Source organism: Bos indicus, chromosome 6 (genome assembly GCF_029378745.1).
Source record: "Bos indicus isolate NIAB-ARS_2022 breed Sahiwal x Tharparkar chromosome 6, NIAB-ARS_B.indTharparkar_mat_pri_1.0, whole genome shotgun sequence".
Taxonomy (NCBI): Eukaryota; Metazoa; Chordata; class Mammalia; order Artiodactyla; family Bovidae; genus Bos; species Bos indicus.
In genome coordinates, this window is record NC_091765.1 from 78,739,060 (window position 1) to 78,753,153 (window position 14,094).

The following is a 14,094-nucleotide window of genomic DNA, read 5'->3' on the forward strand; positions in this document are numbered from 1 at the left end:
TTAATTTGCTTTACAAAAGCTTTCAAGTTTAATTCAGTGTTTAGTACATTTAAATTAAAATATTTATTGATATACATGTACTTATTGCCATTATGTTAATTATTTTCTGGTTATTTTCGTAGTTCTTTATTGTCCCTTTACTCTTTTTTTTTTCTCTTCCCTTATAATTTGATGGCTATTTTAAATGTTATGTTTGGATTCCTTTCTCATTTTTATTTGTGTATCAATTATAGATTTTTGGTTTGTGGTAACCATAAGGTTTAAATATAGTTATCTATCTATCTATGAATGATTACATTGCTGATTTCTTAATTTCAGATACATTTTAGCAACTCTTTGTGTTTACCCTCTTCCGCTCATGATTACTGCTTTTGATAGGTTTGTGCAAGATTGACTTACTCCCTTTACTGTATATTTGTCTTTATCAATGAGCTTTTAAAATTAGGTCCCATTTATTTATTTTGGCTTTTTTCTCCCTTTGCCTTGAGACAGATCCAAAAAATATTGCTATGATTTATGTCAAAAGGTGTTATGCCTTTGTTCTCTTTGAGAAGTTTTATGGCTTCTTGTCTTACATTTAGGTCTTTAATCCATTTTGAGTTTGTTTTTGTATAGGTGTGGGAAGATGTTTTAACTTCAAGTCTTTCCATGTAGCTGTCCAGTTTTCCCAGCACCACTTATTGAAGAGACTATCTTTTCTCCATTGTATATTCTTGCTTCCTCTGTCATGGATTAAATTACTATAAGTATGTGAGTTTACTCTAGGGGTCCTTGTTCTGTTCCATTCATCAATGGGTTTGTTTTTATGCCAGTACCATAGTGTTTTGATTACTGTGCTTTGTAGTGTAGTCTGAAGTCAGGAAGATTGATAATTCTCTCTCTGCTCTTCTTTCTCAGGATTGTTTTGGCTGTTTGCTGGCTTAGTGTTTCTAACAAATTTTAAGATTTGGAAGCATCCCAAAGCTTGTGTTGGTCTGCTGGTGTTGGGGATGGGACCCAACCATATATAGACTGGTGCTGGTGTTCTGATGGGTGGACTAGGTCCTACCACAGCATGCTGTGGGGCTTCAATTGTCCTGGGGTTAATGTCAACTTGCTGGTGGGTGAGGCTGGTCCTGAAGCTAGAGCAGGCTTGCTGGTATGTGTGACCAGGGCCTAGGGAATTCTGGGTTGGGGCCTGCCCATGAAGGGAAACCCTTGGTCCTAGGGTCTCTGGTTGCTAGGTCTCAGACCTAGTGCCTGTGCACCTGTGTGTGGAGCCATGTCCTTGGTGGGCAGAGCTGTGTCCAGGGGTGGTTTTAGTCTCAGAGAGTCTTATGAGAGCCTGTCAGCTACTGGGTGGGGCTGTGCCCCTGCACACGTAGTTGCTTGGCCTGAGGCATCCCTGTACTGGTGCCTCCAGGCTTGTGTGTGAGGGTGGAAATGGATGCTGAAGCTAATAAACTATATGTTCTCAGTTCAGTTCAGTCACTCAGTCGTGTCTGACTCTTTGCAACCCCATGGACTGCAGCACACCAGGCTTCCCTGTCCATCACCAACTCCCAGAGCTTGCTCAAACTCATGTCCATCAAGTCAGTGATGCATGAATAAGCTATATGGAGGATTCCAAAATGGTACTCACCAGTACTGTGTGCATGTGGTAGACTAAGCTTACAGTAATGACTATTGCCAGTGTCTGGGTCCTCCAGGTGAGCTGCAATCACTTCCTGCCTCCCCAAGAGCTTTGCCAAGATCAACTGGTAGGTCTGACTCAGGCTCCTTTCAAATTACTGCTTCTTCCTTGAGTCCTGGAGTGTGTGAGATTTTGTGTATGCACTTTAAGTGAAGTATCTATTTCCCTTAGGTAGTCTGAGACTCCCTAAAATAGACCCTGCTGGCCTTCAAAGCCAAATATTCTGGGATCTCATCTTAGCACAGGAACCTCAGGCTAGCGAGTCTGATATGGGGCTCAGACCCCTTACTCCTTGGGGAGAATCTTTGCAGTTGTAATTATTCTCCCATTTGTTGGTCTCTCACCTCGGGGTATGGGCCTTGACTGTAGTGCGATTATGCCCCTCCTTCCTGCCTTGTTTGGCTCCATCTTTATATTTTTGGTTGTAGAGTATCTATCTTTTGTTGTAGAGTATCTGTCTTTTCTGGTAGGTTCCTGTCTTTTTCTCTTCTAGTTGCTCTGTTAATATTTGTGATTTGGGTGTGTGTGTAAGAGGAGGTACTCCCAGGGTCTTTCTGCTCTGCCATGTTGAGAGCTCTACCTCAATGCATTTTTGTAAGTTAATAGAGCTTGTAAGTCACAAAAATAATTATAATATGGGATAGATTTAATGGAGATAATATTATATGACTTTAATAGTGGAACTCAGCTGATCTGGTGAAGGCAGGCGTGGTGGTAATGATGATAATGGTGGAAATTGGGAACAGCTTAGATTTTTACAAGGATATTAAAGTAATACTTCAAGTTCAGGAGATGTTTCAAGCAGAGCAGTTTATATGGAGGTGTTGAGAAAGGAAAAATTGTTCAAGGAACTTAAAGAAAATCAGAGTGACAAAGTATGGATAAAACAGAGAATGGAATGGAATGGGACTTTAGAAACAGGCAAGAGCTAGCTCTCAAATGGCTTTTTAAATCATGTTACTGGTTCTCATTAGTAACTGGTTTTAAGTAGTGATTGCCATGATTATATCTAGGCTTGAAAAGGAATCACCATATTTCTCTTTTAAAAATACTTGATAATTCCTTTTAGTCTATCTATAGTAATTTTTCATACTACCTTCTGTATATCCCTACTGGTTAAGAAGAGTTTTGTTATGATTTCCTGCTGGCAGTCTATTTACTGTAAGAATGCAGCTTTTCAAAATTTCTTTGAACATACATTTTCAAGGGGAGGAGAGTGTTAGATGCTTTACTTCCTTTGGATATCTCCCTTGTACCACTTGTTGCTTTTTGTGTCAAAGTTAACAGTTTTCCAGTTTTCCCAAACAGGCTACAAAGAGGTCAGAAAAGGTGCTTCAGTCATGTTTGTAAACTGAATTACCAGGAACATAGTAGGTGTTAAGTGCATTTAAATTAAACGGATATATTTAGTTCAATTAAAAATGTTAAAGACTATTTTCTTACACTTAATGCAGTGAACTATAACATTTCACACAGAAAAATGGAATTTTACCAAGAAGAATTGAGGCATTTGTTCTGTTTTTTATTGCCATAGTAACAATGTACTTCCCAGTGTGTCCTCATAATATTCACCAATTTTCCACCTTTCTGTTTTTAAAAATAGGAAGAAAACACACTGTCCATCTGGAAAGAAAAGAAAATAATGATGACAAAATTAAATATAATTTGAAATAACATATGCAATCATTTTTACTGGGTGCCACCATATTCAAAATAGTAAAAGAATTATTTTATGGTATAATATCATCAGTCTGAAAACTCATGGGAAAACATGACATCCCACATATATTTACCATTCAACATGATGAGTTTGAGGTTTTATGATTATATTTCTGTAAGAAACCATGGTAACTTAGATAATGGCCTTTTCTGACAATCTCACAAACCTCAGGTTATCTGTAGATGGTGAGAATCTTTTATACTATCCTGCCTCACTAATTGTGCTAGACCAATACAGCTGTTGTTTTCTTCAGGACACTTCAACCAAAAAATTATGTTAATTAATATTAACATGTTTTTTGTATCTAATGTGTTATGTGTCTGATTTGAAAATCTACTCATTTTAATAACATGCATAACAGCAGGAGCAAGTAAATTTAGGATATGTAAGAGATTTATCTGGTACTATATTTAGCAAAGAGAAAAAAATACAAGTGTCCCTTGGAGTAGTAAAGAATAGGAATGAATGTTTGTTAATTGTATGTGTATGTATATATATATACATATGCGTTCATACATGTATAGATATCTATACATAAGCATATAGATTAGGTTATTTTTGTATATATATGCATAGAATGACAAACATACAAATTAATTGCATAAGCGTAAGGAATTAAGCATAACCCATATAAACAATTATCCACTCTGCCCATAGGACAGATATTTTCCCAGTTCAATGAAGGCAAAAAAAAGTAATTATTATGTGTTTGTTTATATATTATAATAAAGAGTAACTTCTCTCAATAACTGTCTCAGATTCATTGACTAACCAAATTCAAAGCAAGGTACAAGTATATAGCAGAAAGCCCAACAATTGTGGAACCAGGCATAGTGCATTTGACCTTGTGCAAGTCTCCTAACTGTTCCTATATAAAGTATGGATAATGATGATATGTGCTACCCTGTAGCATTAGTTGTTATGAGGATGAATTGGAAAAGTGTTTATATGGTAATCAGAGGATGCTATTCCTCTCAAAATTAAGATTAAGGGACAAAAGGATTGAGTTATTTGAAAATAAATCATAATCTCCAGTATCTCTGTGGTTTTGGTTTGATATCATTTTAAAAGTAAACAGAAAAGGAAGTTGTATGCCTGGTCCATGTCAGGTCTGAGATATGAACTCAGTTCTTTTAATTGCAATGAACAGTGGTCTTTTTAAAATACCACAGCTGACTGAAAATTATATTTGGAAAGGTATCCCTCCCATGAACAATTTAAGGTACATTAAATTAGCTTCTATCAGCACATATATATTCCAAGGTAAATAGACATAGACAGAGTATGATGGGAAGCTGTATCAGGAAAATTCTACATTACAAGGACAAAGTCTGGAGGGCAAATATGAATAGGAGTATCAATTATTGGGTTCAATCCCAGGGTCGGGAAGATTCCCTGGAAATGAAAATGGCAACCCACTCCAGTATTCCTGCCGGAATAATCCCATGGACAGAGGAGCCTAGTGGGCTACAATTGATGGGGTCCCAAAGATTTGGACACAACTGAGTGACTGAACACACACACATTCCAAGAACTATACTTGTTTCATTAATGTTGCTGTTCAGTCACTAAGCACTTATGTATTTTAATATTATATTGTATATAATTAATAAAATTATATCATTAATAAATATTGTCTATAGTAATAAAATTAGTGAGAGTGTATATACATATATATATATATACACTTATATGTATATATCTGTTTGCTGATTGAATTTTGATAAATATTCAGTTAAATCTTCCTAGTGTGTTGTTCTTTATTGATCAGAAGACTAGATATATGCCAAATTTTTGCATGAACCTGAAACCATTAAATATGTTTTTCCCTATCCTTGAAGATCCCTTAGAATAAGCAAAGGAATATATAAAATAATGTCAATAGTAACATAAGAAATCACAATATTCAGCTAATATTACTAGCACTAAATAACTGTTCTGTCTGTACCTTTAAATTCCCTGTGTATTAACAGTAAGGTAATCGTTTGTGAAGGAAATGCACAGGTGCATGCACGGGCAGACACACACACACACACACACACACACACAGGTAATGATTGACATTCTTACCATCATTTTCAAAAAGATTTTAAGCAAGACATTAGCCTAAAGATAATAAAAAAAGAACAAATTCCAAACCCATTAGGGAGAGAAATTACCTATGGAGCTGGAGTTGATCTGATATATCCAGCAAAATTGGGTATAGCAACTTGAATAATGATCCGGAAGACCGACAGGGTGATTGATAGACTTCTATAAACCCAGGGGCCTCGTATATGATTCCTTTGCTCTCTGTCTGGAGTTGCAGCAACTGGCATGGTTCCTTTAATCCACAGCTGAAGTGTATCAGAATATATGATGAATTAACGTGGATTTTTCTTCCTTTTCTTACTGGCAGTTTTATAAAAATAGGAAAAACATACTCTTAGACATACACATTAAACAATTTTGTTGTATTTAATAATTATCCATTTCCTCTGTGACTTGTTTACTTATTGTCTATGACTCCTTCTCAGCTTAGTGAGTTTTATTTTGTTCTGCGAAATGAGCAGACACTCAAATAGTTGTTCATAGCATCTATTAGCCTATTCTTTACCCTTCTCTTTATCATTCCTGATTTAAGATTAAATAGTCCTTTTCTCTTACTAACAACTTGGTTATTCAGAAGTCATGTGTGGATTGGGTAGGTGCTCACCTAGGGACTTTGCTGCTCTATGACTTAACAACAGTTGGATGACTTGGATCAACCTTGGCCAAGCTACCCTTGCTGCAGCTTCTTACTTGTGAAATAGTAATAACAAAACCTCACAGGATTGAAATGAAGATAATGCTGCAAGCAAATCCCCTAGAACACTGTAAGTACCCAGCAGGGCTAATTCCTTCGGTGTCCATTTTTTCATGAGTATGGCTATTTTCATGACTATGTTTTTATGTTATTTTTCTTCTTTCTAACAATGAATGGAAAAGAAAGCTTACATTTACACCCTATTTACACATGAAAAAACAGATATTTGTCCAAGTTCACTCAGTTAGAAAGACCTAGAAACAGTAATCTTTAGAGCATAATCTTATTAATCTAGCACTTATAATGTATAGAATTTTAGATTAATAAAAAGGGATAGATGATTTTGGTACTGACTGCAATGGCCAAGCACTTAATTTCCATTTTTAAAAATATAACCCCCTCCCTTGCACAGTCTTAAAAAGTACATATTTAAGACTAAATTTAGACTCATTAAAGCTAATTAACTAGACACTGTTCACCTAGCCAATATGTAGTAAATTTCACATTAAAATCCAGAAAATAATAATCTTAAAATCTATACTCTCTTCAATTGTGCTGACTTTCAGGCTTGGAGAAACCTTTGGGAAAATTTGTCAGCCTTCTCTTTTTAGAAGAAGTTTGGTTTAAGAAGAAACTTATACAAGGCAAAGTCAAAAATTGTCTTCTCAAACTTGGTCTCATATATGTTCATTAGATTTTTTAAATCTTTGTTTGACTTATTGCTTTATTTTAAACACATTTTCATATTTCAAATATTGTCCTTTGTCTCTCAGTTTTCCATTATTTTTGAGTCTGCATGTTCTTAGGTCATACTTTATATCAAGAAGAGACCATAGGGTTTTAGCCTTCAGCTGATTTCTAGTGTGGTATTTGGTAACATGTTACTCAGCATTTTCATCTCTTTATATGGGTCTATATTGTGAAGAATGCAAGTGAATAGTTTTAAAGTATCTGGCAAATATTAGGTGACAAAATGATCATAACTGCTGATATCTAGCCTTGAGAGAACCACTTACAGTTACTTCAAGTATCAGAAATATAATGATTATCTTAAAGATGTATGTATATAATTTATCCTTTTTTTTAATCAGAGAGTCTATGTCAGAGAGTCTATATTTTTAGTTGCCCTTGTAAAAGTACCCCAATTCTTTCCTTCTCTTCTTTTTTTTTTTTTTAATTTCCAAAAATTCTCCACCTTTTCTGATCATCTACTCTTTAGCCTGATTGCCTTAGGAATCCTCTAGTTCTTCAAATAATAGCCAAGAAGTCTTAAATATGGCCTTCTTCCCAGATACATGAAATATAGTTGTCATAATTAGTCACCTTTGACAAGATGACATATTTTGCCATCATAATAGAACTGAGAATTCTTAGTTCTGTCTAATGTCCATTGTTTATATCAGGCCTGAAATGGATGAAACTGAACACATTAACAAGCTTATAATTGATTTTAGGATCAATGTCTTCCTTGATAATCTCTCTTTCTTTATGATACTACCTTGTAAAAATATACCCAGCCATGAGTAGAAAGCAAGTTTTGTCTGAATAGTCTGTCATTGAGGTCAGAAGCTATCAGCATTGCTTTGTATATGTAGCAACTCAAGATTTACACACCATCCCTACTGTAAAGGCAACTCTTGCAGCATTTTTATTCCCTTCTCCCTTTCACTCTCCTGCTGTATAATTGATCCTTCCATAAACTCTACTAGATAAAGTATCTCACTCAATATGGCTTTTAAAACTAATGATAAAATATAAACCAACATGCTGAGGACTCATTTAATACTGTCTTTTCCTCTGCCTTCTATAATGTTAATACAATAACTATTTCAGTAGCACATGCTCCAATCCCCACCCCACCCCACACAGAGTGAGGGCAAGAATTAAGACTAAGTATTGTTCCTCTAGTATGAGTCTTGCTCAGGATATGAGTTCAGTACATGCTGACTTCAGACAGTAAGTTTAGGTATTACTGTTCCTGTTTTACAAGTAAGGAGAAGAAGTTTGATGTCAGTTTGAGCCAGTTTATTGGTACTAACACAGTGAATAGTTATTTTTGCAATAAAATTAATTTGCCAATTATTTATTAGAAAATTCATCAAACTACTTCTGTATATAAATACACATGCTTGTTCATCCATCATAGCATTGAGTGTGTGTCAGAGAAGTCAATTTTGACTCTTTCCAGAATGCCCTTTCCTAAATGGATATGCAATATCATTATTGCTGTAATCAGCAATGCTTTTTTTTTCTTCACAACGGTTTCAGTCTCCTTCCTTCAGATTCTCTGTGCTCTTGATATTGCACAGCATCCCTCTGGAGTAAGGGTGCTGTCATTGCACATTCTGTGGAGAAGATGTAAACTGTGGACAAATGAAAGCTACTGCTGTGTTTTATCTGGCTTCATAGAGATAAGCACTCTAAGGTCAAGATATGTTTTTATGTTCCTGTGCTCTTTATTAATTGCTTTAAATTATGATAAGAGGTCAAAACACAGGAGTCCTTCTAATTTATTTCCTAATTATAATGTGTGTGTGTACACATGTAATGTCTCAGAAGGTATAAAAAAAAAAAAGTAATATAAAGGGAATTTAGAGACAAGAAATGTGAAGGAAACCATAGTGGTGTTTTTTTGATAGAGTGGTCTTTGTTCAAGTATGGTTTGTGGCCATGTTGAAGGCAGTTTGTCAGTTTGAAGAGAAAAAAAATTCCAAAATCCATGAAACAATTTGTTCACAGCCTTAAACAAATCTGAAATGGAAGGCTAATTTTTATTTTCCTAGAAATAGCATTACTTATACAGTTAATGATAACTATGTCCTCTAAAGCCGGGGTTCCCAACTTCTGAGATCTAATGTCTGATGATCTGAGGTGGAACTGATGTCATCATAATAGAAATAAAGTACATAATAAATACAATGCACTTGAATCATCCCCAAACCATCTCCCACCCCCCTGGCCCATGGAAAAATTGTCCTCCATGAAACCAGTCCCCAGTGCTAAAGTGATTGGGGACCGCTGCTAAGGTTATATATGTCTTTTCCAGGACCACATTGGTTTTATATATGTAAATATCTAGCTAATAGGATACAGTTTGTCTCACCTACTGTATTTTCATGCCATTTTCATGCTACTGTTAGCATTATTAAATTTGTATTTTTTTATGCTTGTGTTGCATAATATCCCCAATACTCAAAATGGACCCATGACTGAAATATGGTTCACTGAAGCATTAAAAGTGATAGAAAGAGTTACATAAACATGACAACCCAAAATAACATCATAAACAAAGAGTGAAATGATCTCCAGTGTTGAATGTGAAATGAAAATCTGTATATGCTGGGCCACATAAATGCGCAAGTGGCAGGATTTCACATAGGCAGCAAGAAAATAAAAGTGCAAATAGGAAATGCATTTATGAATATCTTTAAAAAATGAATTATATTTGACTGGAGATTAATTTACCACTATTCCCCAGTTTATTTTCCATTGTAAAGCCTTGTCAAATAGGGGCATAAGTGTCTGGCAAGATCATTTCTTTAAGGATTAATTGATGTGTTTCCCCTGTTTCCTTGTGAAGTATCCAGCTTATAGCCTGAGAAATATTCCACTCTCCTCAACTGCATAAGTAAGTAAAATCACCCACTTCAGAACCATCCACTGAAAGTCTCACATGATACAGATAGGGAAGGAGAGAAGAAAGGGAAGAAACTGGGACAGGAGATGAAAGAAAGGAAGGAGCAGGCACCAAAGGGAGAGAGAAAGGAAGCAGGAAAGGAAGGGCTTGTCTTGTCTGAGAAGTAGACAGAAAATGCCTTCAGTATTAGGCACCAGGAGACTGCATGGATCCTAGCTAACTGTGGAGTGATTTTTTGCAACACTGCAGCCTTTTGATCTGAACACTCAGTTGCAATATAACTGTCCTGTAACCTTAAGAGTCTGCCTTGATTTTGTCCACTCTCAGATGTCACCTTACCTGTGACTAACCGCCATCCTAGACTGGTACGCTTTCTGTACCTCCTTAGCAGAGGGAGACTTAGACATGAGTTGTCTAGTGGAATGGTGGTGGTGGTGGTGCCCACTGATTGCAGGAGTGGGAGAGGAAGAACTGGGAATAATAAGTTGGAAATTGTCCTTGATTCTTTTATCCTTGATCCAGTAAACTAAGGAAGATTTTTAAAAATAATATGCAAAAAACAGCATGCTTAAATAATTTCCACGCAGTAAAAGTGAATAATTTTTTGCTAAAGGTACAGACAACACCAAAAGTTGTGGAAGCATTTAAGGTTTCACACTGCAATATTAATGACAAATATTACAAAGAGAAAATAGAAGTTATTGTCAGAAATCTTTTCTTGAATGATATTTTAAGATGATGCATGATATTAACTATGTATTAAAAGAAGAAAAATAATTACTATATGGTAGATGTCTGTAGATATTTTGATAACCATTCATTGAAGCCAACTGTGCAAATTAATGAAAAAATTCTTGGCCCAAGAACTGTACAGATATTAAAGAATCAGAGTTGATGGCTTTTTATTCTGTTTATCAATGAGGAACTCATGGTACAGGAGAAGAAATTTTTTATTTAGTTACCATTTATTTTGTGACTTTGGTTTTTGTATCAGTGGTCTTGTAAGGAGAGTTTGGAGGAAGGTAGGGGATTACTTTGTGGATCAGTTTGAGTGCCCTTTAATAGTAATCTACATACCACTGCATTCATAGTAAGTATTTTGTGAACGTCAATATGATTCCTGGCTTTGATTTCATATATCAAGAAACAGTAAAAATGTTAATTCACTCTCAGCATGACCACCAAAATTTTTGCTTAGTGGAGAAGAGGGCAGTGACTTCAAATCTGCTTTTCATGTTAATGTATTCTCTTTGTGCTGGGTAAGGAACCTACATGAGTTTTTGAAAATTTTCTTAGTGTTAATATGCTCTACCCACATACTACAATTATCCCTAAATAATATTTACATATTTAAAATAATTTCCTTTCTAGCATATCAACCATATATATTATGTTAAATAACTTAAGTCTATCCTATAGAGCTGAAATGACAAAATCTTCAGTTTTGAAGATCAGACATTAAGACATTTCTCAAATTGATTGTGTAGAAAATTCTTTACCTTTGATATTTTGATTAACTTCCTATTGGTTATTATATTTTTCATTTGTTGAAATATGTCAAGAGATAATATGAAGTGAAACTAAAAGCTACATTAAAACATAGTAAGCAAACATGTCAAAACGAATTCTGGAAATGAATCTAACAGAGTGAATTAGAAACATACCCATTGATCTTCAAAGATACAGAGTATTTAAGCATTTCTCTCATCTTTAAAATTAATTTCAGTTCAGTTCAGTCCTTAGCTAATGCAATAGCCATATTTAAACAAGGAGAATTTTTAATACTCAGGCTTAATGCTGACTTCTTATCCACTAATTTCCTGTCTTACTGAAGGCTCCTCATCCTTGTATGTAGGTGATCAGTGGATTCAGCATTGAACAGGTTTATTAGTTTTGATGAAGTTCATTGTGGGGAATAAGTTGGTGTAGAATAAGATGCTTATGTGTAGAAGAATCACAATACAACATGTGGTATTTTAAAACTAGTTTGTTAAGTATAACTCAAAAGGATATATGATCAGAGAAAATGTGTCATTGGTTTTATAATGGCTCAATATTTTTACATCATATTGTGTTTTTTTCTATATATTTTTAATTTTTTAATTTTATAATATTGTATTGGTTTTGCCACACATCAACATGAATCCAACTCTCACATCCATACATGACCACTGGAAAAACCAAGCCTTGACCAGACGGACCTTTGTTGGCAAAGTAATGTCTCTGCTTTTCAATATGCTATCTAGGTTGGTCATAACTTTCCTTCCAAGGAGTAAGCGTCTTTTAATTTCATGGCTGCAGTCACCATCTGCAGGGATTTTGGAGCCCCCAAAAATAAAGTCAGCCACTGTTTCTACTGTTTCCCCATCTATTTCCCATGAAGTGATGGGACCAGATGCCATGATCTTCGTTTTCTGAATGTTGACCTTTAAGCCAACTTTTTCACTCTCCTCTTTCACCTTCATCAAGAGGCTTTTTAGTTCCTCTTCACTTTCTGCCATATGGGTAATGTCATCTGCATATCTGAGGTTATTGATATTTCTCCCGGCAATCTTGATTCCAGCTTGTTCTTCTTCCAGGTCAACGTTTCTCATGATGTACTCTGCATATAAGTGAAATAAGCAGGGTGACAATATACAGCCTTGACGTACTCCTATTTCGATTTGGAACCAGTCTGTTGTTCCATGTCCAGTTCTAACTGTTGCTTCCTGACCTGCATACAAATTTCTCAAGAGGCAGGTCAGGTGGTCTTGTATTCCCATCTCTTGGAGTTGGTGATGGACAGGGAGGCCCAGCGTGCTGCAGTTCATGGGGCCGCAAAGAGTCGGACACGACTGAGCGACTGAACTGAACATGAACATGAATCCGCCACGGGTGTACATGCGTTCCTCATCCTGAACCCCCCTCCCACCTCCCTCCCCATACCATCCCTTTATTTAAGCCTGGTTTTTAGCTTATAGTTTAATAGGACTTGGAAAAATAAGGAAGTGACATTTGTGTTATTTATTTCCACTTTTAATTTACAGATTATGAAATATTTTCACTTAGTTAATTTCTCAAGAAAAGATAAGTTTTCTAAATGTTGTAGAATGGTAGTGTAACAAATTGTGATATGACGTAAGAGAAGCTTTATTAAAAAGTACAATTGAAATAGAAGGAAGGGCTCTGTTACCATAGGATGAGGGAGATTCATTGTCAGCTCCATCATTTGTTTAAACCAAATGAATATCATTCCTTGGTGAATAACTCAGAGGGGATTATAAGTCAGAGTGGGGAAAAGTAGCTTTTAAGAAGTAGGCTCCTGAGAACTCTTTTTGGCATTGGCCCTCTAAAAGCAATTAAACCATCTATTGAGGGATAGTAGCAAATGTCTATTGTGTTATGTAAACGCATTTTAAAAGACAGATTTTTAAAATAAAAATGAGAAATATTAATATGAAAGATTGTATTAAAGTAAAAAGCCAGATGTTGTACCCTAGAAAGCATTCAGTCTAGTGAATTCTAAGAATTTGATGGATGAAAATCTTTCACTTATGCAGAAGCACTTGTTGAATTTCTTGAAACTAATAAGTTGTAGAGCCACCCAAGACAGATGGGTCATGATGAAGAGTTCTGACAAAACGTGGTCCACTGGAGAAGAGAATGGCAAACCACTTCAGTATTCTTGACTTGAGAACCCCATGAACAGTATGAAAAGGCAAAAAGTTAGAACACTGAAAGATGAACTCCCCAGGTCAGTAGGTGCCCAATATGCAATGGAGAATAGTGGAGAAATAACTTCAGAAAGAATGTAGAGACAGAGCCAAAGCGAAAACAACACCCAGTTGTGGATGTGGCTGGTAATGGAAGTAAAGTCTGATGCTACAAAGAGCAATATTGCACAGGATCCTGGAATGTTATATTCATGAATCAAAGCAAATTAGAAGTGGTCAAACAGGAGATGGCAAGAGTGAACATTGGCACTTTAGGAATCAGGAAACTGAAATGGACTGGAAAGGGTAGTTTAACTCAGAGGACCATTAAATCTACTACAGTGGGCAAGAATCCCCTAGAAGAAAGAGAGTAGCCCTTGTAGTCAACAAAAGAGTCCTAAATGCAGTACTCTTGGATACAGTCTCAAAAATGACAGAATGATCTCTGTTCATTTTCAAGGCAAACCATTCAATATCACAGTAATCCAAGCCTATGCTCTAATTAGTAATGCTGAAGAAGCTGAAGTTGAACGGTTCTATGAAGACCTACAAGACCTTCTAGAACTAACACACAAAAGAGATGTCTTT

The 14,094-nt window shown here is 35.7% G+C and overlaps 1 long non-coding RNA gene across 2 annotated transcripts in view; it reads right to left on the minus strand.

The window, feature by feature from the left end:
* Positions 1-3,183: 3,183 nt before the first annotated feature.
* LOC139183542 (uncharacterized) overlaps positions 3,184-14,094 on the minus strand; it is a 28,334-nt gene continuing 17,423 nt past the window's right edge. The window contains exons 1-3 of one of the 2 annotated variants that reach the window (XR_011567038.1): positions 7,373-7,486; positions 5,552-5,783; positions 3,184-3,295 (exon numbers count right to left, since the gene is read on the minus strand). This is a non-coding gene — a long non-coding RNA (uncharacterized lncRNA). Of the gene's footprint in view, positions 3,296-5,551; positions 5,784-7,372; positions 7,487-14,094 lie in introns of those variants that run through there. The other variant, XR_011567039.1, reaches the window with a different exon arrangement.